This window comes from Dasypus novemcinctus, chromosome 14, assembly GCF_030445035.2.
Source record: "Dasypus novemcinctus isolate mDasNov1 chromosome 14, mDasNov1.1.hap2, whole genome shotgun sequence".
NCBI classification, from domain to species: domain Eukaryota; kingdom Metazoa; phylum Chordata; class Mammalia; order Cingulata; family Dasypodidae; genus Dasypus; species Dasypus novemcinctus.
In genome coordinates this window covers 103571957-103599231 of record NC_080686.1, presented here as the reverse complement: position 1 = coordinate 103599231, position 27275 = coordinate 103571957, and the positions used below count along the sequence as shown (strand labels likewise).

The 27275-nt window shown below is 39.9% G+C and overlaps 1 protein-coding gene and 1 non-coding gene across 2 annotated transcripts in view; one reads left to right on the top strand and one right to left on the bottom strand.

The window, feature by feature from the left end:
• Positions 1-27275, top strand: part of TRAPPC9 (trafficking protein particle complex subunit 9) — a 762741-nt gene that overhangs the window by 261675 nt on the left and 473791 nt on the right. The gene's annotated exons all lie outside the window — the stretch shown is intronic.
• LOC111763453 (small nucleolar RNA SNORA1) lies at positions 20391-20525 on the bottom strand. The gene has a single exon (XR_002796325.1). It is a non-coding gene; the product is annotated as a small nucleolar RNA SNORA1 (small nucleolar RNA).

Here is a 27275-nt window from a genome sequence, read left to right as displayed (position 1 = left end):
ACATTTTCATTACTCTAAAAAAAAAAAACCCCTAAAAACCGAAACCCAAACAAACAAAACCACCACCTTAGGAGTCATCTCTCAATCTCTCCATCCTTCTCCTGCCGTATATAACTGTTCATCTATTTCTGTCTCTATAAGTTATTTGTGTTTACATTTTGTATAGATGGAATCAAACAATATCTAGTACTTTTTGTCTAGTTCCTTTCATTTAGCACACAACCCCCCCTTTTTTTTTTACCATTGACAGAATATTTTACTATATTATTATATACTACTGTCCATAGTTTGCTTTGGTTCTATTTTTGCCTAAATATCACCCTCATATTAACATCTTGTAACATTAACATTTATTTTTTGTTTCAGAGAAAAATATTCTTATATATGCACTATTAATTGTATTCATCATCCAGAAGAGCATTCACTATGCTATACAGTCCCATGTTTCATCATTTAGCTTTCCTTCTAGTGATATACACGACCTTAGACTTTCCCTCTCAGCCACTATCATACCCATACGTTAGTACTGCTGATTAGCGCACTATGATGTGCTTTCACCATTTCTATTCATTTCTAAACAATTACAAACAACCTTTTTACCAATTCTGCACAGATTAAACTTCGGCTTTTCATTCATTAATTTCCGTCTATTTTCTGTTGACCTATATGCTAGCTATTAACTCCATGAGTTTGCTTATTTTTTTTTAAAGATTTATTTATTTATTTCTCTTTCCTTTCCCCCACCCTGGTTGTCTCTTCTCTGTGTCTGTTTGCTGCATCTTCTTCTTTGTCCGCTTCTGTTGTTGTCAGCAGCGCGGGAAGCTGTGTCTCTTTTTGTTGGCGTCATCTTGCTGTGTAAGCTCTCCGTGTGGGTGGCACCATTCCTGGGCAGGCTGCACTTTCTTTCGCGCTGGGTGGCTCTCCTTACGGCTCGCACTCCTTGTGTGTGGGGCTCCCCTACGCGGGGGACACCCCTGTGTGGCACAGCACTCCTTGCGCGCATCAGCACTGCACATGGGCCAGCTCCACACGGGTCAAGGAGGCCCAGGATTTGAACCGCGGACCTCCCATGTGGTAGACGGACACCCTAACCACTGGGCCAAGTCCGCTTCCCAAGTTTGCTTTATTATATTTAATTCATTGTAACAAATACAATATTTTTCCTTTTGTGTCTGGCTTGCTTCATTCAGCATAATGTTCTGCAAGTTTATCCATGCTGTCATATTATGCTTCATGACTTCATGTTGTCTTACAGCTGAATAATATTCCATTGTGTGTATACACCACAATTTGTTCATCTGTTTGTAGTTGATGGACACCTGGGTTGTTTCCATCTTTTGGCAATTGTGAATGATGCCACTATGAACATTGGTGTGGAGATGTCTGTTCACATCCCTGCTCTCAGTTCTTCTGGATATATACCTAGTTGTGGTATTGCCAGGTCACATGGAAGATCTATATTTAACTTCTTTAGGAACTGCCAATCAGACTTCCACAGCAGCTGTACCATTCTACATTCCCCCCAGCAGTGAAAAAATGTTTCTGTTTCTCCACATCGTCTCCAGCACTTGTACTTTTCTTGTCTTTTTAATAGTGGCCATTCTAATAGGTGTGAAATGATATTTCATTGTAGTTTTGATTTGTATGTCCCTAATAGCCAATGATGTTGAACATTTTTTCATGTTTGTTTTTTTTTGCCACTTGTATTTCTTCTTTGGACAAATGTCCATTCAAGTCTTTTGCCCAATTATTTTCTTCTTCTTTATTTTCTTTTAAATATTACATTAAAAAAATATAAGAGGTCTCCATATACTCCCCCACCCCCCTCACCCCACTCCTTCCACATCAACAACTTCTTTCTTCATCGTGGCACATTCACTGCACCTGGTGAATACATTTTGGAGTACTCCTGCACCACATGGACAGTGGTCTGCATTGTAGTCTACATTCTCCCCCAGTCCACACGTGGGCCATGGCAGAATACACAATGTCCAGCACCTGTCCCTGCAGCACCACCCAGGACAACTCCGAATCCTGAAAATGCCCCCACATCATATCTTTTCTTCCCTCTCCCTACCCTCAGCAGCTACCATGGCTACTTTCTCCACATCAATGCTACAATTTTTTCCATCACTAATCACAATAGTTCCACAGCAGAACATCAGTAAGTCTACTCTAATCCATACTCTATTCCTCCATTCTGTGGACCCTGGGATGGTTATGTCCACTCCCCCTCTATATCAAGAGGGGGTTTAGATTCCACGTGGATGATGGATGCAATTCTCCTGCTTGCAGTTGTAGGAACTCTTGGCTTCCTGGTGTGGTGGTTGACCTTATTCACTTCCCTGTTAGCTGGCCAGGGTAAGTCCAATAGACCAGACGGTAGGAGTTATAAGTCTGTTGAGGCTCAGGGCCTGGCTGTCACATGGACAGTCCAGAGATTCAGGTCTCCTGAGAATACACCAACCCCAACACCAACCATAGGTCTGGTAAAAGTAACAGAAGAGGCATGTGTAGAAAGGTCATATCTGAGTCCAACTCCATCACACTCAGAAACACAAACTCCAAAGTAGGGCCAACTGAAATGGCACTGAACTCCAGAGTCATCTGCCATGACCATAGAACCTGTGGGTCTCTGTAGCCCTCAGAAAAATCAGTACCTGGGTTTCTATCTATTTTGGCTGTCTTTGGTACCCAGCTGAGGTGTGTATAAGCGTAACCCCTCTGATGACCTCCTGACTCTTTTTTGGAGACTCATAGCCATATAAACTGATTTGTCCTTTCCATTTCCCCCTTTTATCCAAAGTCAAAAAGCAGTTTTTAACATCTAATATTACAAGTAGGCTGAGATATTTTGCCAGTCTGAGTTGGCCCTTTTATTCAAGGTCTTTTTCTAGTTACATCATCAGCTGGTGCTTGGTAGTAATCTCTTGGTGCCAGGGAGGCTCATCCCCAGGAGTCATGTCCCACGCTGGGGGGAAGGTAATGCATTTACATGCTGAGTTTGGCTTAGAGAGTTTTTTGCCCAATTTTTAACTGGGTTCTTTGTCTTTTTATTGCTGAGTTGTAGGATCTCTTTTTTTTATTTTTATTTTTTATTTTTCAAAGATTTATTATTTATTTATTTATTTCTCTCCCCTCCCCCCCCAGTTGTCTGCTCTCTGTGTCCATTTGCTGTGTGTTCTTCTGTGACCGCTTCTATCCTCATCAGTAGCACTGGGAATCTGTGTTTCTTTTTGTTGCGTCATCTTGTTGTGTCAGCTCTCCATGTATGTGGCGCCATTCTTCAGCAGGCTGCACTTTCTTTCACACTGGGTGGCTCTTCTTGAGGGGCGCACTCCTTGCTCCTGGGGCTACCCTACGGTGGGGGACACCCCTGCGTGGCATGGCACTACTTGTGTGCATCAGCACTGTGCATGGGCCAGCTCCACATGGGTCAAGGATGCCCGGGGTTTGAACCGCGGACCTCCCATGTGATAGACGGATGCCCTATCCATTGGGCCAAGTCTGCTTCCCTGTAGGATCTCTTTATATATCATGGATATTAAATCCTTGTTGGCTATGGGATTTCCAAATATTTTCTCCTATTGAGTAGGCTGCCTTTTCACCCTCTTGGCAGAGTTCTTTGAGGTACAACACTGTTTAATTTTGAGGAGGTCCCATTTATCTATATTTTCTTTTGTTGCTTGTGCCTTGCGTATAAGGTTTAAGAGACCCCTACCTACCACAAGATCTTGTAGATGTTTCCCTACATTTTCTTCTAGGAGTTTTGTGGTCCTGCTTTTATGTTTAGATCTTTGATCCATTTTGAGTTGATTCTTGTGTAGGGAGTGAGACAGGGGTGAATCAGTACTTCTTTCTTTTTTATTGTTGTGTAGCATTCCATTATATAGATGTATCACAATTTTCTTATCTATAGACCCATTAAAGAATAATTTTGGTTACTTTCAGTTTTTACAATTATGAATAAAACTGCTAATATAACAATTTATGCAAGACTTTTGTGTAAGCATGTTTTCAAATCACTTGGATAAATACCTTGAAATGGTACTGCTGGAGATGGTAAGTCTATATTTAATATTGTAAGAAACTGGCAAATGGTTTTACAAAGTGACTGTACCATTTTGCATTTCCACTGGCAATGAGTGTGAGTTTCTGTTCAAATTTCTTGCCATAATTTGGTATTTTCATTTTTTTGGATTTTAGCCATTTTAATATTGTGTTGTGGTATCTCATTGTGGTTGTAACCACATTTCTTTAATGAATAGTTCGAGCATCATTTCATATACTTATTTGTCTTCAGAATATCTTCTTTGGAGAAGTGTCTGTTCAGATCTTCTGTCCATTTTTTTAATTAGTAGTTAGTCCTCTTATTGAATTTTAAGGGTTTATATTTTCTGTGTACAAGTCTTTCATCTGATAATTAATTTGCAAATATTTTCTCCCAGTCTATGGCTTGTCTTTTAATTTTCTTTATAGTATCTTTTGCAAAACAAAAAATTTTAATGTTGATGAAGTCTATCAATTTTTTCTTTTATGGATTGCATCTTTCATATTATATCTAAGAACTTAGCACATCCACAGTCATGCAGATTTTTTTCTACGTTTTCTTTTAGAAGTTCTACAATTTTATGTTTTCATATTTAATTAGGTCTGTGATCCATTTTGAGTTAATTTTTGCAGAAAATGTGAGGTTTGTGTTGAGGTTCATTGTTTTGCATATGGATGTTCCATTGTTCCAAGTATTTTTTTCTCCTACACTTTCAAAAAATATTTTCTATGGATGTGGAATTCTGGGTTGATGGTTTTTATTCCCCTTGCATTTTTTTTTAAAAAGATTTTCTTTTCTCCCTTGGATTTAGTGGCACACATTTGTGTGGGCTTCTGTTGGGCTTTCGATTCTGTTCCATTAGTTTATGTCCTGATAACACTTTGTAACTATAAATGAAGTCTTGAAATCAGGTAGAGCGAGTTCTCCAACGTCTGGCCATGGACCTAAAGATTTGGTCCCGCCAAAGTTCCATGGGCACTTAAGACCTGAAAACAAAGGGAAGTGGATTTGGCCCAAGAATAGGGTGTCCGTCTACCACATGGGAGGTCCAGGGTTCAAGCCCAGGACCTCCTGACTCATGTGGTCAGCTGGCCTACGCGCAGTGCTGATGTGCGCAAGGAATGCTGTGCCATACAGGGGTGTCCCCCATATAGGGGAGACCTACACATAAGGAGAGTCGCCCAGCACAAAAAAAGTGCAGCCTGCCCAGGAATGGAGCCGCACACATGGAGATCTGATGCAGCAAGATGACACAACAAAACAAGACACAGATTCCTGGTCCCGCTGACAAGAATACAGGCGGACACAGAAGATCACACAGCGAATGGACACAGAAAGCAGATGACTACTGGGGTGGGGGGAGGGAAGAGAAATAAATAAAAAATAAATCTTTAAAAAAAAAGACCTGAAAACGAAGCAGGCTACTCCATTTGGCAGGACAGTAACAGTTTATTGGGGAACTTACGACTGGGCAGCTCCACACCACCCTGGGGTAACAGAGGATTATATAGAGTATGAGCACACAAGGCACAGAGCCAGGCCAGGATTTCCAAGATGGTATATATGTTTCTTTGAAGTTTCTGATATGTAGCAGGAATAGTTTAGTACAGAGAATTATAGTGCTTAGTAATGTGAACGTGCATTTTATGGTCTTATGTAGGAATTTATAGCTTTTCTGGTTTATGGCCTCATACCAACTTTGTGCTTCCAGTGTAGGATTGTTTTTCTTATTCTAGTATCTTTGCCTTTTCACAAATAAACACTTTAGATATAGTTTATTGATGGCTATTAAAATATGGCTTGGATTTTGATTGGGATTGTATTGACTATATCTAATTGGGTCTTTCAATCTATGAACCTGGTGTATCTATCCATTTATTTATATCTTTAAGTTTGTTTTTCATAAGAATTATGATTCTTCAGTTCTTCAGTTTTACATATCTCACATACTTTATTATTTTTAAACTTAATTACTTAAGGTTTTGGGTACAATTGTATATAGTATATGTATTAGTCAGCCAAAGGGGTGCTGATGCAAAATACCAGAAATCTGCTTGCTTTTTTATAGGGTATTTATTTGGTGTAGGAGCTTACAGATACCAGGCCATAAAGCGTAAGTTACTTCCCTTACCAAAGTCTATTTTCACGTGTTGGAGCAAGATGGCTGCTGACATCTGCAAGGGTTCAGGCTTCCTGGGTTTCTTCCATCCAGGATCTTGTATCTCTCTGGGTTCAGGGTTCCTTTCTTCCCAGGGCTTGCTTCTTCCTGGATGTGCTTCTCTTTCCTCTGTGAGCTTACTTGCCGGGGCTCCACTCCAACATTAAAACTCCAACATCAAAATCCCCCAACTCTGTCCTTTGCCATGCTTTTTTTCTGTGAGTCCCCATCCACCAAGAGGTGGGGACTCAATGCCCTAATGACATGGCCCAATCAAAACCTTAATCATAACTTAATCATGCCCAGGTCAGACCAGATTACAAACATAATCCAATATCTATTTTTGAAATTCCTAACCATATCAAACTGCTATAGTATTGATTCTTTTTTTTCTTAATTTCAAATTCCAATTTTCTTTGCTGGTATGATTAACATTTGTATTTGACCTTGTATCATGATATCATATTAACTTTTACAAGTGTTGTAAATACACACAATACATAGTGACTTTTTTTTGCTTTATTAACTAAAAATTACTTTATCTTTAATTTATTCCATTTCTTTTTTTTTTTTTTTCGTTCTTTTGTGTCTGTATTTATTTATTTTTACTTCCCCTCCCTCTTTGCAGCTTGCTTGCTGTCTGCTTTCTGTGTCCATTCGCGGTGTGTTGTTCTTTGCTTTTTCGCTTGTCTCCCTTTTCTGTTGCGTCACCTTGCTGAGTCGGCTCTCCACAGCGTCTGCGGGCCTGGCAGTGCTCTGCAGCGTGCGGGCGAGCCTACCGTCACAAGGAGGCCCTGGGACGTGAACCCAGGGCCTCCCGTATGGTAGATGGGGGCCTACCTGATTGAGCCCCAGCCACTTCCCAATTTATTCCATTTCTGATGCTTTTTATTTGTTTTTGTACATGCAGGTTTCTGACATCTATCATAGTCCTTCTGCCTAAAGAGTATTTTTTAACATTTCTTACAGGTCTGCTTACAACAAATTCCCCCAGTTTTTATTTATCTGAAAAAGTATTTTTTTTTTTTTAAAGAATCTTTCCTTTTTTTTTTTTTTTTTAAAGATTTATTTATTTATTTAATTTCCCCCCCTCCCCTGGTTGTCTGTTCTTGGTGTCCATTTGCTGGGTCTTGTTTCTTTGTCCGCTTCTGTTGTCATCAGCGGCACGGGAAGTGTGGGCGGCGCCGTTCCTGGGCAGGCTGCTCTTTCTTTTCACGCTGGGCGGCTCTCCTCATGGGCGCACTCCTTGCGCGTGGGGCTCCCCCACGCGGGGGACACCCTTGCGTGGCACTGCACTCCTTGTGCGCATCAGCACTGCGCATGGCCAGCTCCACACGGGTCAAGGAGGCCCGGGGTTTGAACCGCGGACCTCCCATATGGTAGACGGACGCCCTAACCACTGGGCCAAAGTCCGTTTCCCTGAAAAAGTATTTTTTTCCCTACTCTTTCAAAAAATATTTTCTATGGATGTGGAATTCTGGGTTGATGGTTTTTATTCCCCTTGCATTTTTTTTTTTAAAGGAGGTACCAAGAATTGAACCCTCAAGGCAGGCACTCAACCACCAAGCCACATCATTCCCCCCTGTACTCTTAAGATATCACTTTGCTGTGTTTGTGCTTGCATGTTCTTTTTTTTCATGAGAAGTCTTTTATTTTTAACTCCTCTGGAGGTCATGTGTCTCCTTCTCATTTTGCTGCCTTCAAGATTTGCTAGTTGTCTTAGGTTTATAGCAGTTTGAATATGATGTACACAACATGCCTTTTGAATTGTTGCTGTTCTTTCATTGTTTTTGGTATTTATCTTCACTGATATTCTTTGAGATTTTTGGATTTGTAGTTTGGTGTCTTGTCATTAATATTTGGAAAATTCTTTGATTTTGTTTTTGTTCAGTATTTCTTCTTCCCCCTTTTCTCATTCACCTGAGATTTTCTCTATGTGTGCTAGGCTCTCGGATATTGTTTCACGGCTCTTGGGTGATCTTTTTTTGTGTAAGTTCTGCTGACCTCTCTTCCAGTTTACTCATCCTCTCCAAGGCTGTTTCAAGTATAAGGATGATGTCCAAAGCATTCTTCATCTCTGTTACTATGTTTCTGATTTTTAGATTTCCATTCAAATCTTACAGTTTCCATCTGCCTGCTGACATTATCTACTGGATCTTGTGTGTCTCCTACTTTTCCATTTGGGCCTTTAGCTTATCAATCCTATGTTAAATATTTTCTGCCTGACAGGTCCAACCTTTGTTTCACATCTGCATCGGGTTCAGATGATTGCTTTGTCTCTTCAGTTTATGTTTCCTCTTGCCACTTTGTATGCCACATAATTAGTCACTGAGATCTGGTAGATACTGAAGTCAATATGCTTGGAGGTGACAATGACTTTCCTTCTGCTGATCCTTTAATGTGGCAATTTGTGTTAACCTAGTCAGGAGCTGGGCTGGGTTTGAAATTTTGTTTCCATGGTTACCATTTCGGCACCACATGCTTATAATCCCTGCAGTGATTCCCTGTGATTTTGGAGTGGGCTAATTGTCAGAGCCTGGGGTCTGCCCCTTGACTTTGAGCTGTCTCTTTGCACTGCCTCCCAGAGAACATCTGTCTCTTGCAGCTGTGCCACTTGTAGTCTGTTGGTAGATTTCGCGTGGTTGGGGAGCAAGGAGGGAGGGTTTTGATACTTCCTGTGGTGTCTCCATAGGCAGCCTCCGTGAACCTAGGCCTTGGGGCATGACCTTGATTGGCTCCAGCAGAATTGCTCTCTTCAGGTTTCTTTCTCCCATTGCAGTGGGTTTCTACCAGTAGCCTCTGGCTACAACTTTTCCTGCCCTTCCCGGGCATTTCAGCCTTTTGTGTTTTTGGGGAGACTGGGCGATGGATCTGGGAGGAGCTGTGGCGGCTGCGGTCCTCTCGCAGCTGTGGTGGTTTTCCCCCGCACTCTCAGCCACAGCCCTTGCTCTTCCTCTAGCAGGTGAAGCATTTCTTCCCCCAGCAGCCCCTAGGGGAAGCTTTCCCTGGTCCTTGTGTGCACGCACCAGCCAGCACCTGGTGAAGTGCAAGGACGAGCAGCCTGCCCGAGGGTTTCTGTCTGCCCATTTCTGCAGCCCCCAGGGACTTGGCAGCACCAACTACCCCTTTAGAAATTCATTGTAGCTGGACCGTTTTACTGGCTTCTTTGGTAGTGGGCAGAGTCCCAGGCAGGCAGATGCTGCGGTTCTGTTTCTCCCTGCAGGCACCTAGTCCCTAGGTTTCAGGTTACCTCAAGGTTACTGTTACCTCACTTCTCTCATTGACTCAGGAAAAGCTACTTTTCAGTTTCCAGCTTTTTTCTCTTAAGGGTGGGGACAGCACTTTTTCCAGCCTTCTGCATCTCTGAGCTGAAATGGCAAGTCCTCATCTTATACTTTAATTGCCACCAATTGTTTTTGGATTGTGCTGGGCATTTGGCAGATTATGCACTGCTCCGGTGTTGTGTTCAGTGAGGTAGCCGGCTGTGCTGAAGGAAGAAGGTTAATGATGCACCGACAGCCTGGCTGTCGTTACATTTAGCTTCTGCCACCTCCTGGCCTTCGGACTCACAAACAGTGATTTCACAGCATGGTGGCTTAGCCAGGGGAAAGGTCAGCCTGCTCCTGCTTTCCTGGAACTCTCAGGGGCACATCTTTGAGTGCTGCTGCTACTTGAAACAGAGAATGCTTCATAGTGCCCCTAGGCTGAATTCTTGTCCCAGACATCTATCTAATAGCCTGTGGGTATGCACTTATCACTGAGCCACTGTTAGCCCTGCAGGTGGGAAGGTTGACTCAGTTCTTTGATTTCCATTCAGTTTGGAAAATAACTTACTAAGCCATTAGGAAAGAATGAAAATTCAGGTGTTTGTCATTCATCAACTACAGGTGATCCTATTGCAGGCAGCCAGAGCCCAAGTCTTTTGGATGATTGATCTCACACTTCTTGTTGTTGCCTTTTCCAACCAAGGTAGTGGTGATTCACCATGGAACAAATTAGGTAGGCGTTTATAGAGAAATTTAAAAATATTTCTGTCCAAAGAGAAAAGGAAATGATTTCTATGGATTCCTGCAGGGTGTTTTACTCTTACCTCATACTGTTGATTGAATCGTCTTGTCAGTTTTGTTTTCTAAGTATTTTCCACTCTTCTCTCCAAATCCACCACTGCTGCTCTGATTCAGGCCCTGGACATTTCTCCTCATTACCATTTTAGGAGCCTTCTGATTGGTTGCCCAGGGGTAAACTAAGCTGCCTGTCCTCTGTATTGCTCATTGTCCCCATAGTACCTTTCTAAAACAATTTGCTTATGTTCCTCTAGACATTCAATGGCTTTCCATGGCCCTGAGGATAAGGTTGCTAATATGGCTTTTGTGGTTTCCCCTTGCGGTATGTCTAGACTTTTTTTTTTTTTTTTTTTTTAAAGATTTATTTATTTATTTAATTCCCCCCCCTTCCCCCCATTGTTTGTTCTCTGTGTCTATTTGCTGTGTCTTGTTTCTTTGTCCGCTTATGTTGTCGTCAGCGGCACAGGAAGTGTGGGCAGCGCCATTCCTGGGCAGGCTGCACTTTCTTTCGCGCTGGGCGGCTTCCCTTATGGGGCGCACGCCTTGCGTGTGGGGCTCCCCTACGCAGGGGCACCCCTGCATGGCAGGGCAGTCCTTGTGCGCATCAGCACTGCGCATGGGCCAGCTCCACACGGGTCAAGGAGGCCCGGGGTTTGAACCGCAGACCTCCCATGTGGTAGACGGACGCCCTAACCACTGGGTCTAGCCTTTTTGCAGTACCCCTCCCTCATTTAGTTTATATTCTAGAAATCTTGAATTACTTGTATTTCTCTGATTTGCTGTGCCCTCATGTTTACATATCTTTGAATATATACCAGTGGTTCCTAAACTTTGCTACCCAGTGGAATCACCTGAGAATCTTGAGAAAACACTGCTGCCTGTCTCCTACTCCCGGACATTCTGATTTCAGTGGCGTGGGGCTGGGACCTGGGCATCAGGATTTTTAAAAGCTGCCCAAGTGATTCCAGTGTATAGCAAAGTTTGGAAACCATTGGTGAATTCTGTCTTTCTCCTGTTTTGTCTTCTTGAAAAACTCTCATTCACCAAAGTCTCAGGTCAGTTGTTCCAAACTCCTGACTTCTTCAGGCAAGACCCAGTTGTTTCTTTTCTCTATTTCCTTTGATGATAAGTCTTGAAATATGATAGGACAAATCAGAAGCTTTTTGGGATATTATTTGTCCTTTAGTCTTCCTTATAAATTTTAGAATTAATTTGTTAGATATCTTAAAGTTAGAATATTGGTTGGTGTGGTATTGAATCTATAAATTTGGGGAAAATTGACATTTTAATGATATTTAGTCTTGCTAACCATGAATATTGTATGTCTCTTCATTCATTTAAGTCTTATTTGATGTCTTTCAATAGGATTTTTCCAATTTTCTCTTTAAAAGGTCTTATAGTTTTATTCCTACATATCATATTTTTGTTGCTGTTGTAAATGGAATTTCAACTCTTTTTTTAATGGAAATATAATTTTCATGTAATAAATTTTTTTATGCCTATTCATCTGTGTAGCCACCACCCAGATCAAGATATGGATACTTTCCAGCACCCCTGGGTTTTCCTGTGTCCTGACCCAATTAATAAGTCTCTATAAAAATAACCACAATTATGACCTCTATTATCAGAGATTCATTTTGTCTGTTCTCGAATTTCATAGAGAAATAAATATGGAATTTACTGTTTTGTGTCTTGTTTATTAAGTTAACTTATATCTGAAATTCATGCATATTTCTGTGTGTCGTGATTAAAAAAAATTTTTTTTAAATTGCTTAGTGCTGTTCTATTGTGTGAAAATAGCAGAGTTTTTCCATTCTACTCTTGATGGACATTTGAGTTGTTTCCAGTTTATGGCTATTATGACTAATGCTGCTCTAAACATTCTAGTACATTTCTTTTGGTGAACATAAGCCCCCATTTTAGTTGGATATATACCCAGAACTTGTTTTCCTAGGTCATAGGTGATATGTATTTTAGCTTTAGTAGATATACAGTGAAACAGATTTTCAGAGTGATATTTCAGTTTACATACACAGACAAATGAGAGTTTTGTGTTGCTCAATATCTTTGATGCCACTTGGTATTGTCAGTCTTTTAAACTATAGTCCCTCTGGCCCATGCATATTGGTATCTCATGATTTTAATTTGTGTTTCCCTGATAATTATTGCTGTTCCATGCCTTTTCACATGCTTATTTATCACTTGGGTATTATATTAGTCAGCCAAAGGGGTGCTGATGCAAAATACCAGAAATGGGTTGGTTTCTATAAAGGATATTTATTTGGGGTAGGAGCTTACAGATACCAGGCCATAAGGCATAAGTTACTTCCCTCACCAAAGTCTGTTTCCATGTGTTGGAGCAAGATGGCTGCTGATGTCAGTGAGGGTTCAGGCTTCCTGGGTTCCTCTGGGCTCAGCTCCTGTTTTCTCCACAAGGTCAGCTGTAGACTATGAGGCTCTCTAGACTTTGCCTCTCTCCACAAGGTCAGCTGTAGACTATCAGGTGAATGGCTCTGTCTCTTTCCCCAGGGCTCCAGCTTTAGACTCTAGCTTAAGACTTCAGCATCAAACTCCAACATTAAGAACCCCCAACTCTGCCCTTTGCCATGCCGTTTATCTGTGAGTCCCCACCCCTTGATGGGTGAGGATCCAATGCCCTAATGACGTTGCCCAATCAAAGCCCCAATCATAACTCAATCACACCCAGGTACAGAGCAGATCACAAACATAATCCAATATCTATTTTTGGACTTCATAAACATATCAAACTGCTACAGGTATCTATGTCTGTGAGGTATCTATCTGTTCATGTATTTTCCTTTTTTTAATTGGGCCAATTATTCTTATTGATTCATAGGAGTATTTTACATATTTTGAATCTTAAGTCCTTTGTCAATTATTTGTATTGAAAATATCTTCTTACAGTCTGTGGATAGCCTTTTACTCTCTTAATGTTGTCTTTTGATGAACAAAATTTCTTTAATGAAGTTCAGTTTAAGCAATCTTTTCCTCTTGGTTAGTGCTGTTTCTGTTAAAAAAATCTTTGCCTACAGCAAGATCATGGCAGTATTATTTTATGTCTTCATCTTAAAGCTTTATTGTTTTAGTTTTTTTTTTTTTAAGATTTATTTCTCTCCTCCCCCTTGTTTTGTGCTCACTGTCTGTTCTTTGTGTCTGTTAGTTGTGTGCTCTTGGTATCTCCTTGTCTTCTTTTTTAGGAGGCACCAGAAACCGAACCAAGGACCTCCTGTGTGGGAGGGCGGCACCCAATTGCTTGAGCCACGTCCACTCCTTAGTTGTTGTGTCTCCTTGCTGTTTTGTTTGTCTTCTTTAGGAGGCACTGAGAACTGAACCAGGAACCTCCCATATGGTAGGCGGGCACCCAAACACTTGATCCACATCTGCTTCCCTATTGTTTTAGCTTTTACATCTAGGTCAATAGCCATCTTAAATTAATTTTTGTTGTAATAAATGTTACATATTAAGTTCTCATAAGTATTTGAATAAATATAGGGAGCAGCCATTATAGAATATTTGGAATTATGTTAGAGTTTTAAGGTATAGAAGCAAGGACTTATTAATATTCTATTCTAATCAGGTAATAGGACTTATATAATTCCCTTTCTTGATTTTCATAATGCAGTATGGAATTTATCAAAGAAAGCAGTTAAGGTTCCTGTCTTTCTTCCCCTTACAAATATTATCTTTTTATTCTATGTACTGGACTACCCTTAGAATTATACTCAGGAGTGAAATAAGACACAGCCCCTGCCCTCAAGGAGCTTGTTGTCCAGTGTGGAGCTAAGAGAACTTTCTCTGATGGTAGATGTATTCTTTATCTGCCTGTCCAGGACATTAGCCACTAGCCACAGGTGGCTGTTGATTACTGGACGGATGGGTGGTGCATCTCAATAACTGAATTCTTAATTTAATTTTAATTACCTTACATTTAAATATTCACATATAGCTAGCCAGTGGCTATTGCAGTAGACCCACAAGTCTATGGGAAGGACAATAACTAAGAATTTCACAAGTAAATGAAAACTTACAACTTTGCTAAATGTGAGGTTAGAAAGTTTGATGATGCTAAGAGTGTACAGGGTGGGGTTGAACTTCCTTTAGAGCGGTAGGGAGGGATTTTGACTGAGGTTGGATTGCAGCACGAGTGAGCCTGAAATAGTGAAAGAGTGTGGGAAGACCAGCTCTTCATGCAGAGAAAACAGTGTATGTAGGAACCTGTGGCAGAAAGGAGCAAACTTTCAGGGACTTGGAAAAATCTAGTGTTGTTAGAGGGGTTTAGTACAGGTAATGAGTGGAGGCAGCAGAGATTTGCCTGGCATTGCAACCGTATTAAAGAGTTTGAAGTTCAGCAGAAGGGGCCTCGGGGGCTGATGAAGAATCTTTACCAGGGCAGTGACTTGATGCTGGGGGAGGAGTGGCTTAGAGCTTTGGGCCTCAGCACGAGGTCCTTGAAGCAGCAGCACCTAGGACCATGCTAGACTTGCAAATTTTTGTACCAACTACCCGATCCCTACTGAATCAGACTCTGGCTTTGGGCCCAGTCTATGTGAACAAGCCTCTTGGTGATTCTGAAGCATGTTAACGTTTGAGAACCACTGCATTATAGGGCAGATTTAAAAAATCTTATTCAACAACTGAGTTTCCTCCAAATTTCTCTTTGTACCTTTTATATACCTGGACTGGGTTGTGAAGCAGGAACTGTATATGGGAAGCCGGTGCTCAAACCCTGAGCCACATCTGAGTGGCTCAGCTCCCCTGAGTTGGTTTTTTTGTTTCCCTGCTGTTTTTTGTTTGTTTTTAGGAGGTACCAGGGACCAAACCCATGTGGGAAGCAGGTGCTCAACTGCTTGAACCACATCTATTCCCTCAGTATCTGTTTTAAGGCCAGAAAATCTGTAGCACTATGGATTGGAGGGAAGGCAGGTACTCTGGAGTCTCACACATCTGTGCCTTGGTCACTTGACTCGTATCTCAGAGCCTCATTGTAAGGTGGGGAAGTTCAGAGTCATCCTGCGGACTTCTGGGGATTGAATGTGCTGTTATGTGCTCATACCTAGCACAGGGTCAGGAATAGCACTGCTGAGCAAATTCCATTCCATGCTTTCCCCTCCCTTCCTTCTGCCTATTTTAAGAGTCCCAGAAGGTGAAAGTGAGACCCATTTTCTTTGATTATTTGTGTTAAATATTATAAGTCATGCATCCTATTTAATTATGCTAAGGAAAATATTATAATAATTATTAATATTTATTTAGTTAACTATGCTCCAGGACTGCTTCAAGCATTTTGGTTATTATTTTAGTTAATAATCATGTGCTTTCATTTAATATTAATACAACTCTGTGTATATTGTTTCATTTCATATTCATCACAATTCATTAAGGTGTAGGTTACTGTCCTGTTATAGACCCCTTTTTGTAGATGAAGCAACTGAAGCACAGAAGGGTGAGTAATTATCTGAGCTCACATTTGTGTCAAAACTGACACAAGTGGTTTGACTGCAGAGTCCATACTTTTTTTAATATACGTTTTTTTTATTTTTAAAGAAACTTTAGATTACATAAATGTTACATAAAAAATATAGGGGATTCCCATATCAGCCCCCCCCCCCACTTTCCACATTAACATCTTTCATTAAGGTGGTACATTTGTTACATTTGATGAACACATATTGAAGCATTGCTACTAACCATGAACTGTAGTTTTCATTATAATTTACACTTGGCCCTGCACAATTTTATAGGTTTTGAAAAATATATATAATGGCCTGTATCCATCATTGCAATGTCATGCAGGACAAATCCATAGTCCCCTAAATTACACCTAAATTAAATTACACCTATTCTTCCCTCTCCCTCCCCTCAGAACCTCTGGTGGCCACTGCCTTTATATCAATGATAAAAACTCTTCCATTGCTAGAATAATAAGTTAATAATAGAACAATAATAAGTCTACTTTAGCCCATTGTTCATTCCCCAATCTTGAGGATTTTGGGATGATGATGCCCACTCTGTTTTTGATTGAAAGGGGGCTTAGATCCCATGGGGAAGATGGATGGAACTGTCTTGCTTGCACTTGTAGATACTTTGTTTTTTTGGTATGGGCATTGTCCATCATCATCCTTTTGTTAGTTGTCCTGTGCGAGTCCAAGGAACTGGAGAGTAGGTGTTGCAACTATGCTGAGATTCAGGGCTCAATTGGCATATGAACAGACAAAAGATTTAAGTCTCTGAGATATACACCTATCAGGTATAGTGCTAATTAGAGGTTCCAATAAAAGGGGCAGAAGAGCCATGCATAGGGAAATTTTAAATGATTCTAACTCTGTTACTTTAGGGAGCATCAATTCCAAAGTAAAGCCTCCTGACAGGGTGCTGAATTCCCAAGATTTTTCTGCCCAGTTTATAGTGTCTAGATGTCTCTAGAGCCCTCAGGAATCCCCTATTGAGACATTGTTTACTGTGGCAGTCAAATGAGATGCTCCTGAGATATGCATAAGTCTCTTTGGAATGACTTCCCAACTCACTTTAAAATCTCTTAGCCATAAAAACTCATTTGTACTTAATACTTCCCCTTTTGGTCAAGGTCTTTTTCCAGATGTATCACTAGTTGGCCCTTGGTAATAATCCCTCAGTGCCAGGAAGGCTTATCCCTGGGAATCATGTCCCATGCCAGGGGTGGAGGTAGGGGAAGATAGTCAATCTACATGCTGAGTTTGGCTTAGAGAGAGCCCATATTTGAGCAGCAAGGAGGCTTTCAGGAGGTAATCTTAGGCAATATAAAATACTAGGCTAAGTTTCAATATCAAAAGAAAAAGTTCATAAGTACAAGCATCAATATCAAGGGACTGGCATATTGGTCTGTCCTCCTTCACGAGGCATGGCCTGTGTACTCAGGACATTCTTGCCACTCTGTTAGAGATTGTAGCAGGACTCCCCAAGATGGGAATTCAATATTATTTCAGTTATTGCATGGGTCTTCACCCACTAGACAACACCCCATGAACACTTGAACATATTTATATGCCTTGGCAACATGCCCCTGGTGCATTCTTCCCTACACATCCTCCCATCACTGACACCCGCACCAGTAACCCTTCTGTGGTCCAAAGCCTTCCCAAAAACAAAGCCAAGAAAAAAAAAAAAACAAAATAAAATTATTAAGAAAGTTCAGTAATAAAAAATAAAATGCAAAAATTAAAAATAAAATAATTTTTTCCATTGTGTCTTTCATCACTATAAGATCTATCTTTTATGTACAGTGACAATTTCTTCTGTATGTTTCCGCAGTGTTTTATTTTTAATAACGTTATACACGTGGATGGTACATATGTTACAATTGATGTGCAAATATTGAGGGATTGCTACCAACCATGGTCATTGGTTTGCACTATGGTTCACATTTTGCAATGTACATGTTTATAAGTTTTCACAAAATTTAAAATGGCCTGTATCTGTCATTGCAAGATCATGCAGAACAATTCCAGTGCCCTTGAAATGCCCTATGTTCCCTCTATTCAACTCTTCCCTCTTCCTCCTCCCCTCGGAACCTTGGTAACCACCAAGTTTCACTTTTTGAAGAATAAGGTTTATAGTTACATGTAGTAATATTGAGGGCTTGACATATTGGTCTGTTTTCTTTTATTAGGCACTGCCTATGTTCTCGAGAGAGTCTCGCCCCTCTAATTGAGAACCTAGAAGAACTCTCCAGGATGGAAGTTTAATATTTTCTTGTTTATTGTGTGGGTCTCCACCCACTCAGATAACACATTATGACAAGATGAACATACATGTATATAGCACTATCTCGCTTTCCTTTCAAAATTGGAAATTATATGTAGGTGAAATTCTCAGGTTAGATGCAGTAAATAAAAAATAACAAAATCCTGTCCTGCTTCCTTGTTGCTTCCTGGACTAATAACTTTGAAGGACCTTGGATTCAGAGGAAACACAGGTATAGGCTCTTATGTGTTGAATGGCAGAGAAAATCCAATTATAAAGTCCACGCAGTGAGCACAAGTATGTACTAAGAGGAAACAAAATATAAAGATTTTTAAAGACTTTTAAAATAAAAGAGGCAAAATTAGTGAATTAGGCACCAAATTAAGATCTATAAAATGAATAATGGACTAAAATGGACAAAAGGTAGTGAAGGAGATACTATGATATAAAAGAATTAATGAATTAGAAAATCTCAGTTGTTTTGATAAATAAAACAAAAATTCTTTTTAAACACCAATAAAATAAACTTTTGGTACATTTTATCAAGATAAAAAATAAAAACGAAGAAAATGCAAGTATGTAGCCTTAGAAATGAGAAAGAAAATATGTAGAAGAAAAATGGCTATCATAAATATAATGTATTTGAACACCTGAATAAAGTGAATTATTTTTCTTTTCTGGAATATATGATTATCAAAATTAACTTGGGGAGTGGATATAGCTCAGTGGTTGAGTGTGTTTCCTATGTACGAGGTTCTGGGTTCAATCCTTGGTAACTCCTAAAATATATATATATATATCTTAATAAGGAGTGAAAACCTTAATTAGTTCAATAGGGGAAAAATTTAAAAGCTTTCAAAGGCTGTCTGTAGTAAGTTGTCTGTAACAAGATAAATACATCCCCGCTCCCATCTCTTGAAGGGAGATTCTTCTTACAAAAGCCAAAAGAAACAAACAAAATGAATAAAGCTAGCAAAAAATTCAAGAATAAACTTAAGTAATGATGGCCAGGACGTATATGATTCAAAGTATAAAAATTTACTGGATATCATAATAGAAAATTTGATGAAATGGAGGGGCAGATAACCGTTAAACAAAACACTTAATGCAATCCACCCCAAACCAATCAGTAAAGTTAGTGTTAAATCAGAATTCAAGAGGCATTTTTTGAGATAACTTGACAAATCTAAAATTTTTTCCAGAAGATTATGAGAATTGTGGAAGTATCTTTTTGGAAAGGAAATATGAGGAAGGAGGAAAGAAAGAATTTTGCTGTGCTAGATATTAAAATATATTACAAAATTACAGTGAGACAAGTAGCATAGATCTTGTACTATGTCAGACAGCTACTGGAACAGAGCTTACAAATAAATTACACTTGGAAATTTAACACAGGTATAGTTTTCACATTGGTGGTGAATTATTCTATAAGTGATTTTAGTATATACAATTATAAGCTACATTTTATATGTTTGATTCCTTCATTGTATCACAAATGATAACATTTTAGAAATAGGTTTTTAAAGATGTGAGTGTAAAAAGTGAAACAAAGTACAAACACAAAATACAACTACCTATTATTTCCTTAAGTAGAAATGGGAGTGAGGTGGCTTTTCCAAAAATGACATAACAGGCAGAAAACTATAATGAGAAATATATTTCTGACTTCATAAAAAGCTAGAAAAAAACGATAGCAAGTAATCATAATAAACAAAGTAAAACTTTAAATGGCAGAGTAGGAAATATATACTACACAAATGAGAGAGAATTATTATTCTTAACAAATAAGGACCAATTACAGACTAGTAAGGAATAGACAAACATGCCAGTGGAAAATTGCAGAATAATACAAATAATACAAAGAATGCAAAAGACCGATGAAATCACTATTCACCTAAGAAAGGCAGATTAATATAACATGGCAGGTTTTTTTTTTCCTACAGTGTAAAGAGTATTTTAATTTTGCATAGCAAATTAATAAATTTTTATTTATGGAATTCAACATAAGATTACTCCACTATTATTGAAGTCAAATTAGTTTGAAACTTCAAACAGGATTTATATTCAAAATAGCCCTTTTAAAAGAATCTACAACTGTGATCAGTCAGCCTTGTTACAGTTCTTTCAGATAGGCTTCTTTTTTTTTTATCTCTGCTTATGTATGGACAAACTGATGAATACTTTAGAAACTCCCCATCTATTGTGGTAGGTAATTCTTGATTCCTAATTTCTTCAAATTATTCACTTTAGGTCCTAGAAAGAGCACATTTGTATTTTGGTAAATGATCTAAAATATTCTAGCCTTTATTCTGTTTATAATAATGAAAAGTCTTTTTATATCCACTTTTTAAACTTGAGTTAAATGACCTTAGCAAAAAAATGTTACAGGTCTCATTGTTACCACTGCAGTAAATTTATCTGTGGTGGAAGCATAATCTGTATCTCAGTTTAACCACATTATCAATTTTGGACACCATGAGCAACTGTGCCCATTCTCCTAGGGAATGAAGCTATTATAACATGACAGTTTTTTCTATGAGATTTGTAAAGATTATAGAAATTGGAAATTGGGGAGAGTTTGGGGGAAATAACTTCTATTATACACTCTTGTCAGTGTATATATTTGTATGACTTTTTAGTAACATCCTTTTTCAGTATATATATGTATTTATATATATATGAAAGTCCTTTAAAATATATATACTTTTGACCCAAGAATCTAATTTATGGAAATTTATACTAAGGAAATAATTGGATGAAGGCAGAGATGAATGTAAAATATTTAGATGCTTAGTTTTATTAATTAGCAAGAAATTGGAAGACAATTTAAATGCCTTCATTTGTTAAATATTCTTTAAGTATATCCACATAAATATGCAAGGAAAGTATATCCACATAAATATGCAAGGAAACCTTTTAAGTGATGATAATCTATATTTATTGACATTGTAAAATGCCTAAAATATTTATTTTATTTTATTTTTTTAATTTTTAAAAATTATTTATTTATTATTATTTTTTAATTACATTAAAAAAAAATGAGGTCCCATAAAATTGTATGTGTGTGATGAGGGAGAAGACAGTCGCCTGTGCTTCCCAGATTGCCCCCTCAGGCTGGGGGTGCTGCTGGCAGAGCCCTCAGCCTCGGCTCTTTTTGGAATTGTCTCTATGGAAGTCCTTTCCCCCAAGTCCTGCTCCTTCCTTGGGCAGCCATACCGGTGACTGGGTGCTGTGGGCATGTTCAGGCCCAGCCTCTTCTCCTCAACTTGGGGCAGCTCTGGAGGACCCCCCAGTGCCCCAGCTTACAGGGGATCTGCTGAGGCCCTCCTGGAGACTGCTCAGCACATCTCCGCATCTTCTCTTCTGCCCACACCTGCTTCCCACCCTCTCCCTCCTGCAGGTGTCCTACAGAGAGTCCTGCCCAGTGAGCATCCTGCGCCAGCCTGTCTCAGAGACCGCTACTAGTGTAAATAGCGCAAAGAACGGGCTTAGGTGGTCACTGCCAAAGTGCTTATTTTGGTTGTATTTTTCATGAAAAATTTTAAATGAGCATATAATATGAATTTTATAAAATTTTATAAAACTTTTTAAAAGAAGGAACAATAGGATCACCTCTGATTTTGGGGAATGAGAGCGTATGAGCACACATGTGCACTCGCAGGTTCTTAGAGCTAGTCCTTAAGAGGGTTTGTCTGTAGGTATTAAAATTAATTGGTGGGGAAGGAAGATTTGTGGTTATGGGGCTGGCTCTTTTTGTTTGACAATTTTAAAAATCAATTCTCAAACATGAAACTTCCAGCTCTAAGTTCTGTGGTTTGGCTAGCTGTTTCGTGAAGGAGTTATGGCGTTCTCTGCCACGTGGGGATTTGCTGTGCTTTGTGACTGCTATGAGGAGTGCCCAGAACACACGGACTGTACTTCCAATTTCCTTTTTCTAAAAGGAGAACAGGCACACGCCATTATTTTGTTTGGGACACCACTGTTCCCCCTTTATTATCTCATATTATCTTATGAAAAAGGCATTCTATTTTCAGTTTCAAACTAGCAGCACTCTGGTTTGGTGTCCCTAATTTTTATCCTAAAATAACATATGCTAATTGAGCAATCTCTGTGGCTTTCTCTGGAGAATTGATGTTCATTTATTTGCATCTCTCTTCAAGCAGAAATAGAGTAACACATGTAAACAAATTCTAAAGATCTGAAAGCTGGAGTGGAAGCATCAGAGGAGGACATGTTTTACTGTTGGGGCTCAGCAATGCCAAGGATCTTTCCCAGGTCAGAGGGCAGCGTTTGGCAGAGCCCTGTGTGCCGTGTGCCAGGTGCTGTGACAAACCGGCTCTCATGCAGGCTTTCAGGGTGCCCAGTTTCTGCCTGCGGTGCACTCACAGCCTAGTGAAGCATCAGTGCAGTGCACTCAGCAGCCCGGATCCACGCCTGTGCCACTTCCTGGGGGCCTCCGCATCTCAGTCAGGGGCGCAGCCATCTCCCGTGGCTGCATTTTCCTTTCTCTTGAAGATTTCCAAAGAGAAAGTAGCACGTTCACTTGGATACACATTTCAGGGCTCTTGTCACTCGTGGTCAAAAATGTCTTCTTTATCTTTGAGGCTTCCCTCGTTCCATCCATTTCTTTTTTTCCTAATCATCTTTAGAGGGTAAGAAAACTCAGTAATATGCTTTTGCTAGCAGGACTATTAACTGGTTTAAAAGTCCATGTTAGTTGGTTTCTTGTGTGGCCAGCAAAAATGATAATTATTAGCAGGCTCCAGAATATGAGCTTAATTAGAAATTGGCTTTTCTAGCACATTTTACACTTTGTCTCTTGTGAGAAGGACTTGATGCTGTATGACCTTTGACATTTCTTCTTGGAGGGGTCACGCTAGACTTGAAATTACTGTGAGAAAGTGTGCATGGGTCTTCAGTGTGATGTGGAATTATGCCTTTGTCTTCTTTTGTAGGACTGCAACTTCCAAGGACTTTTTCTGCCTATGTCATATAGCTTTGTACGTAGTATAAGCTAAGGGGATATTTGTTGCATTTAAAACATGCTAAATTGACTCAAGCACAATGTTTAGATGTATATTCATGCTTGGCATGTTTATGTTCACCATTCTTTCTTACATCTCTAACCTTCTGAAATTATTTTCTTTCTTCATGGAACATACTGTTTACAGTTCTTTTAGTGAGGATTTGTTGATGGTAAGTTTTAAAAGTTTTTGTCTAAAAGTGTCTTGGCACCTTCATTCTTGGAAAGTAGTTCTGCTCTATATAATTGTAGGTTAGCAGATAGATTTTCTTAAATACTTCATGTATAGTATATTCACAGAGTTGTGCAATCATAACCACTATCTAAATCCAGAATATTTTCATCAACCCAAAGAGAAACCTGTCGTCTGTTGTCAGTTGCTCCTTATCCTCCCCACTTGATTAACACCCTGTATTATTATTATATATGTGCTATTGTTCATGAGAGAATGTTTTCATATTTGTACTTTTAACCACAGTCTATCTTCTACCACTGGATTCCCTGTGTGATACAGTCCCATGCTTTGGACAGTCCATTCAAAGTGTATACTCAGTGGCTCTCGTTTTCATCACAAGAGTTGTGCTGTCATCACTTCAGTCAATTTTAGAACATTTTCATTACTCCAAAAGGAAAAACCCCAAATTCCCTTATATCTCCATATTTTATCCCTTAGAATGGAAATAATATTTCTTTCCATTGCTGCAAAATATTACAATATTACTGTTACCTATCATCCATAAGTTAACATTTAGTTGTAATATTCCCAATTATCCCTTTTAGACTTTGTAAAAGAGCATTCTTACATTTATACTATTAACCACACTCTCTCTTCCATCACCAAAATCACTGTTATACGTTCCCTAGATTATTCTCTAGTTTCCTTTCAATTGACATTTACATCCACATACTACCCCTTTCAGCCATAATCACATTTATGAATCAGCAGTTTTAGTTATACTCACTATAATGTGTAGCTATCAACTCCATTCGTTTCCGTACTTTTACAATAAACCTTATTAATAATGCCATATACATTAAGCATCAGCTCCCTTTCTCAACCCATATTTTATCTCCTAGTAACCATACTATAGCGTTTACCTCTGTGAGTTTACTAATCGTATTCAGTTCATGTTAGTGAGACCATACAGTATTTGTCCTTTTGTGTCTGGCTTATTTCATTCCACATAATATCATTTAGGTTCATCCATGTTGTCATATGTATCCCAATTTCATTTCTTCTTACAGCTGACTAGTATTCCATTGTGTGCAGCACTGTCCTGCTCTGTTGACCCCCAAAGCAGGTCCCTTGGACAGCTTTTGGTTGTTCTTCATTGTTTTGGTGAGAGAGTTGAGCCCTGCCTGCCTATTCCAATGCCATCCTCCTGGGAGTCCCTGTTCTTTCCAATGTTTTAATTCTGTTAACATATATACAATCTAACAATCCCTATTTTAATCTCATTCAGATTTATATTTCAGTGCTGTTATGTTCATGATGTTCTACAATCACTACCATCCATTACTAAAACACTTCCATTTTTCCAAATAGGAACCTTGTACATTTTAAACCTTAACTTCCTGTTCTCTATCCCCACCCTATCCCCTGGTAGATCTCTGAGTTTGCTTATTCTAATTGTTTCATGTCAGTGAAATTATACAATATTTTTCCTTTTGTGTCTGGCTTATTTCACTTAACATGATGTCTTCAAGGTTCATCTATGTTTTGGCATGTTTCAAGACTTCATTGCTTTTAAGGCTGGAACATATTCCATTGTATGTGTATACCACATTTCGTTTATCCATTCATCAATTCATGGACACTTGCATTGCTTCTGTCTTTTGGCAATTGTGAATAATGCCAGTTTGAACATTGTCAGCAAATATCTGTTCGAGTCCCTGCTTTTAATTCTTTGGGTCCATACTAAGCAGTGGGATTGCTGGGCCTCACGGTAGTTCTATACTTAACTTTCTGAGGAACTGCCAAACTATCTTCCACAGCAGCTGCACCGTTTTACATTGCTACCAGCAAGAAAGGAGTATTCCTGTTTCTCTGTATCCTCCCCAACACTTGTAATTTTGTTTTTAGTAGTAGCCACTCCAGTGGATGTAAGATGGTATTTCATTTTGATTTTAATTTGCACTTCCCTTAGGCTAATGATGTTGAGCCTCTTTTCATGTGATTTTTGGCCATTTGTTTATCTTCTCTGGAAGAAATCCAAACCTAGACCTGACATATTAAAACTACAGAATACCAAATAAAGACGAATATCTTTTTAAAATGATATATATTGGAGATGGAAGACAAGATAGTTCTCCTTTTATCTGCTTGCCTCTGCTGAGAGTGGGAAGAGTTGTGGAGGGTGGTGTAGCTGATGAAGTGAAGGGAAGACTCACTGTTCGGTAGTAAATCAGGAAACTTATCAGGAAAGGCAGCAGGAGACTTGGCAGTGGTGAAGACCCATTCCAAGGTGTGGTCCTGGGTTTGAAGGGAACCTTCTTCACATAGTTGTGCGATTTTTCTCCAGTAACCTTCCTTTAGATACAACTTTGGGGAAAGTAGATAGATTGGTTTAACTCTTGAATGGGGTTTTGTTAGGTGAGTATGAGAGGAGATGGGGCAGTGGAATTATGGGTGCTTTGCAGGGAGGGGTGGTAGGTCTAGACCAGGTGTTGGAAAACTGTGGCCCATGGACCAAAACCTGCCCTACTCTCTGTTTTTGCATTGTTGGAGCCCATTTCTTTATGCAATGTCTGTGTCTGCTTTTGTGCTGCAGTAGCAGAGTTGAGTAGTTCCACTGCAGATGTATAACCCACAAAGCCTAAAATATTTCCTGTCACTGGTCCTTTTCAGAAAATGTTTCCCAATCCCTGGTCTAGACTGTGGAGTCTAGGGCTGGATAAGGTGGACATGGACACAAGGGGATTGTTGAATGGAGAAAAAGTGAAGTTGGATACATTGGGACTTTCAAGAGGTCATAACAGTTTTTGGAGGACAGCATTAGAGTAAGTGAGTTCCCCCATGGGTAAATTAAAAGCACAGACAATATGTAATATTAAGGAGCTCATGTCTTGTGCTCCTGGGTAGTGAGGTGGAAAGAACCCGGAGTAGTTCATGCCTTCAGGAGATAATTATTAAATATCTGGGGACATGAAGGTTCCTAACTTCAGTGAGAGCAGAAGACCTAAAGTGTGGTCCCTTCACTGGGTAGAATTAGAGCAGCCAAGAGAGGGAGACTGGTGTCAAAAGTGAGGCTGACCATGGGGGAAGGAGGGCTGTTTCCATTTGAATGGTACATGAAGGCCAGTATTTGATTCTGTGTGAATTATTTTTTCTTTCCTAAACATATTCCAAAATTTTGAATGAATAAGCATGCCACTTTCTCTATGGAAATGAAGGGCAAGTATTGGTTAATTTCCGAGCCAACTGTTCCTCCTGCAATAGTTTTCTTGGGAGTGTTTTATCATAACCAAATGAGCTTTTCTGGCACCTATGGATTTTATGAATAAATGAAAAGGCATTTTTGAAATATATTCTACCTAGAGCAGTATATTCTGACAAATGCCTACTGAGATATTGTTGTCTCCTTTTGTTTATATAAATATATTAGAAATGTATTTTATTCTAGTTACACATTTTAGTTTAGTTTATTCCAGGTACCTGTCACAAGAGAAAGATATATATTCAGCCTTAAGCATTAGTGTGCTGTAGGGTGGCACCGTGTGGGAGCGCGGCGACAGCAAGGGTCGGCTTGTCTCCAGGCGCCGGTGCGAGTCGGACCCGGGTGGCGGGAACGGGCGTTAAGGCCCTCCGCTTGGGGTTCGGGCGTACTGCCCGCCCCTCTGCCCAGCTGCACCCGCTTCCCCCTCGGTGGCCTAATCCCGCCTCTCCCCTGAGGGCCACCGCTGCGCCATGACAGCCCCGCCTCGCTGCCGCCGAGAACCCTGGCTACCCCGTCTTCTGCCCGCAACCAGTGATGCACCCCTGCACGAACCTATCAGCCGTCTGCTGCCCCCCGGCTACGCCCCCTGCCCCTCCCCCGTCTTCACCCTATATTAACCGCTGTACTTCCTGAATAAATCAGACTTGCGCACAGATCCTGGTCTCCTCGGTAGTCTTCTTCCTACCGCGCGTCCTCCGCACCTTGCCGGCCCTGGAGCGCCTTCTCGGAAGGCCCCTCCGTGTGTTGCAGCCCTCTGCCCGAGCCCACACCGCCCCTGCAGCGGCCCTCCGGGTGAGCCCAC